General features: G+C 40.2%; 1 non-coding gene across 1 annotated transcript; it reads left to right on the top strand.

The window, feature by feature from the left end:
* Positions 1-2,098: 2,098 nt before the first annotated feature.
* LOC131235756 (small nucleolar RNA R71) lies at positions 2,099-2,205 on the top strand. The gene has a single exon (XR_009166277.1). It is a non-coding gene; the product is annotated as a small nucleolar RNA R71 (small nucleolar RNA).
* Positions 2,206-4,610: the final 2,405 nt, after the last annotated feature.

The raw sequence follows: 4,610 nt of genomic DNA, 5'->3' as shown, positions 1-4,610 counted from the left end.
GAACCTCGGCCTTAACCACTTCCTTCATGTTTGGATTTAGTCTACATTGTGGTTGCCGAGCAGTTTTTGCATTATCCTCAAGATATATGCGGTGAGTACAAATCGAGGGATCGATTCCCTTGAGGTCCGCTATCGTCCATCCCAGGGCTCTTTTATTCTCAGTGAGAGTAGATATGAGCATACTCTCTTGTTCTTTCTCCAGGTGGGCAGAGATCACCACTAGGTATGTCTCATCTTGACCTAAATAGGCATATTTCAAATCAGAGGGCAAAGGTTTTAGGTCAAGCTTCAGCGGCTTAAGGTTAGACGGAAGAGGCACTACATCGATTTGTGGTAATTCTTCAAATTGTGGCCTTCACCGGTTAACTTCAAGTACCGGTGCAGTATCAAGCAAGGCGCACGTCTCCCTAAGCATGTCATCATCAAAATCATGGGAGTGGGCCAGGCATGTCTCCAGATGGTCGGAGGATAAGGTCAGCGGTGTCGTATCTTCCACGAAAGAGTCAATCATGTTAATGTCGTGGAAATCGTCATCATCCTCTGAGTTGCTGCCGTTATTGAAAAAAATGTTTGACTCCAATGTCAAATTTCCAAAAGACATAGTCATGACACCATTCCTGCAATTGATAATTGCATTTGAAGTGGCAAGGAATGGGCGACCAAGAATGACGGGAATCTGAGTGCTCATGTTATTGATGAGTTCGGTGTCCAGGATGATAAAATCTACAGGGTAGTAAAATCTATCGACCTGGACTAACACATCCTCAATTATCCCTCTTGGTACACGAACAGAGCGATCAGCAAGTTGTAGTGTGGTTAGGGTGGGTTTTAATTCACCCAAACCTAACTGTTTGTATACCGAGTAGGGAATCAGATTGACGCTCGCTCCTAAGTCAAGAAGTGCGTGATCAATTCGATGGTTCCCGATTACACATGATATGGTTGGGCTACCGGGATCCTTGAATTTCTGCGGCACGTCTTGCTTCAGGATGGCACTCACTTTCTCAGTCAAGAAGATTTTCTTTTGAATAATTTTCCATCGTTTGGTCGTGCATAAGTCTTTCAGGAATTTGGCATATGAAGGTATCTGTTTAACGACATCGAGTAGAGGAATGTTGACTTTCACTTGTTTCAACACCTCTAGGATATCTTGAGAGTTAGAGAGAGGTTTTGGTGAAACCAACCATTGGGGGAATGGAGCAACTGGCTTTTCTAGAAGTTCCAGTTCTACTTTTTGTGGGGCATCACTGGATCCATCATTGTTGTCCTCTTCTGGTTCTTGAGGTTTTTCGGGTCTAACCGGAAGAGTTTTATCAATGATCTTCTCACTCCTAAGAGTGGTGATGGATTTAGCATGCCCCATCTAATTTGAAGAGCTGGGATCATTAATCTCGTACTACGGTTTAGGATTGGGGAGAGGTTGTGCAGGAAGCATCCCCTTTTCTATAACCGTCATACGAGAATCTATCTTTTGCATAAAATCTGTAATTCCCCGCATTGCCTGAGCCAGCTCTTGTATGGGATTTTGAACCGGTTCCTCTTGAGGTTTCACTTGATTTGGATTTTGATTGAAGAAACCTGGAGGAGTCGCCGTTTGTCCATTCCTCCAACTAAAGTTTGGATGATTTTTCCAGCCAGGATTGTATGTATTGGAGTTAGGTCCAGTAAAAGGTCTTTGATAGTTATTTACGGCATTGGCTTGTTCATTCAACACTCCTCGAAAGGCAGGTATTGTAGGACAGTTTTTAGTTGTGTGAATGTTGCAATCACAGATGCCGCAAACAATTTCATTGACCTTATCCTTCTTTCCTTCCATGGCCTCAACTTTCCTTATGAGCGTAGTCACTTTACACTTGAGATCATCCTCTTCTTTCAAGAGATATAATCCACCTTTCTCCTTTAATTGAGTCGGCCTAGACGTGGTGTTCGCCATTGGGTAATAGTCCCATGATTGTGTTTTTTCAGCCAGACTTCGAAGCAGTCCCATACCTCGTTGACATCTTTATTAATGAACTCTCCATTACACATTGTCTCGACCATTTGGCGCATGGAAGATGTCAGTCCATCATAGAAAAAATTTGTAATGCGCCACGTTTCAAATCCGTGTTGTGGGCATGAACTGACCAAATCTTTGAACCTTTCCCAACATTGGAAGAATGTTTCATCTTCTTTTTGGGCAAAGTTCATGATTGCTTTCCTGAGGGTAATCGTTTTATGATGTGGGAAGAATTTTTTTATGAATTCCCTCTGCATGTCGTTCCACGTGCCAATGGATCTAGGACGCAGTGAATGTAACCACGTCTTAGCTTTCTCTTTTAAGGAAAAAGGAAAGAGTTTCAGCCTAATTGTATCCTCAGATACATTAGGAAAACATAAAGTAGCCATAATCTCATCGAACTCTTTCAAATGTAAATATGGACTTTCTGATTCAAGTCCATGGAATTTGGGAAGGAGTTGGATAACTCCTGGCTTGATGTCCATTTGTCCTGTGTTTTCAGGAAAAATCATGCATGAGGGCGTACTCACTCCCGCCGGTTGTAGATAATCTCGTAAAGTACGAGGCGGGGGTGCCTGTTGCACCTCATTCTCATCTTGGGTATCCTCCACCCTGGGTGGAAGTAGAGGAGGTTGGTCTTCAGCCATAACTTCACTTAACTCAGGGGATTTCGAGTGGTGTCTAGTCCTGCGATGGATAGTCAACTCTTCAACCAATCCTCCTTCAGTCAAGAGATGCCGAGTGTTGTCATGGGCCCACTTGGGCATGAAACACTCGCAGCCCTCAATCAAATTCAAAGCCTAATCCTAAGAAAGGAAAAGAAAATCTAAAAAGAAAGAGAGGGAGAGTTGGAAAGGAATTACCAAATTGAAGCTCCTAAGTTAAGGACCTGCAAAATAAAACAAAATAAGTTAGTTTCTAAAAGAAGAGGAACAATCCTTTAAAATAAAGGTAGCAGTAAACTAATTTCTAAAAGAAAGTGGAAACTTCTAAAATAAATTAGGGAAGTCCTAAACTAGAAAGTAAATTACTAAAAGAGAACTGAAAGATAGGAAGTAGAGAAGGAGCTTACCGCGTTAGAAATTTCTATTTTAAAAGCCTACAAAATAGGAAGGTTAATTTCTAAACAAAAATTCTAAAAATAAATGAGGAACCAAAATTAGATTCTAAAGGAGTTAAAATTAGAAAGTTACCAAAAATCAAATTAGAAAGTTAGTTTCTAAAAAGGAAAGATGAGTTAGTTTCTAAGATTAGAAAGAAACTCTAAAAGGAAATAACTAACCAAGATTCTAAAAACAAAAGAGGAAAGTTTCTAAAAATAAACTACTTCCTAAAAATAGAAAAATACTAGAATTAAAGATTTTCACAAATTAAACCCTAATTCTAAAAAATAGAAAAAGTAGAAAGATTAGGAAGGAATTACCAATTTAGAACTTATGTCAAGATCCTATAAAACAGGAAAACAAGTTAGTTCTAGAAATCAAATAAAAGTCTACAACTAAAGTTAGTCAAATTCTAATCTTAAATTAATTCTAAACCTAATTAATTTCAGAAAATCGCAACCGTCAGTCCCCGGCAACGGCGCCAAAAACTTGTTCACTCCCCAAGTATAGGGTTGTGATGTAGTAATAAACTCGGTAAGACCGAGGTCGAATCCACAGGGACTGAAACCTGTACGTTTCCTGAAACTAGGTAGAAATAGAACTAGCCTAAGATGCAATCTAAATCAAATAGAATTTAGGGAATAGTTGTGGAATAATTATCTAAAACTTAAGGAATTCAGAGGAAGGAGAACTAGGGATTCAGAGGATCCACTTGTAGAGATCAGGGAGATTGTCTGCTTCTGAAATCATGGAATTAAAACTGAACTTCCTTTGATATAGTTTTCAAGAGGTGAAGGGTATATGAATTAAAATGGATTCCATCATCTAACCATGCCCAGGAGACAAAGCAAACAACAGGATTAAACTAATTACCAACCAATCAATAATGTATGAGGATCAGGAAGGGTACTGTCATCCTACCATGCCTATGGAGCAATAATGAACAACAGGGCTTCCTGACTTCATAAACATAAAAAGGGGAAAGAAATATTCAAAGCCATTGCAAACCCATTGTAATTTCAGTCACAACAGACCATTAAAGACTAATAAAAATATTCCTTATAATAATCAACTAAATCAAATTAAGTTCAGAAATTTAATTTAAATGCATAGAATAGACTCTCCCATCTCGCTACAGGCTTCACCTCTTAGCCCTAGCTAAGAGGTTTAGCCACACATGATTGGCCTAAACCCAAAACAAATAGAAAGAAAAAGAAAACGAAAAAGAGAAGAAGAGAAGAAGAAAGAACTTATTGTCTTTTCATCCTCCACATTCCAGCTTCTCTCCCACGGCCTCCTGACATGGGTCCCTACCAAAACCGCTCCCTGTCCTTTCGTTTCTTCCTCCAAAACCGAGCCTTTTCCTTCAAATCGTGCAACCGTCTAAGCCCCACTATCCTGCCTTCTCGTACTCCCTGCTTAAGCTTCCCAACTCCAGCCACGTCTTCCTCTTTCTCTCTCCCTGACGTGCAGCAGCAACCCCGTCCAGCCTTACACCTGCCTCCACGTTC

This window comes from Magnolia sinica, chromosome 19, assembly GCF_029962835.1.
Source record: "Magnolia sinica isolate HGM2019 chromosome 19, MsV1, whole genome shotgun sequence".
Lineage (NCBI taxonomy): Eukaryota > Viridiplantae > Streptophyta > Magnoliopsida > Magnoliales > Magnoliaceae > Magnolia > Magnolia sinica.
This window is presented reverse-complemented; position numbering and strand designations above follow the sequence as displayed.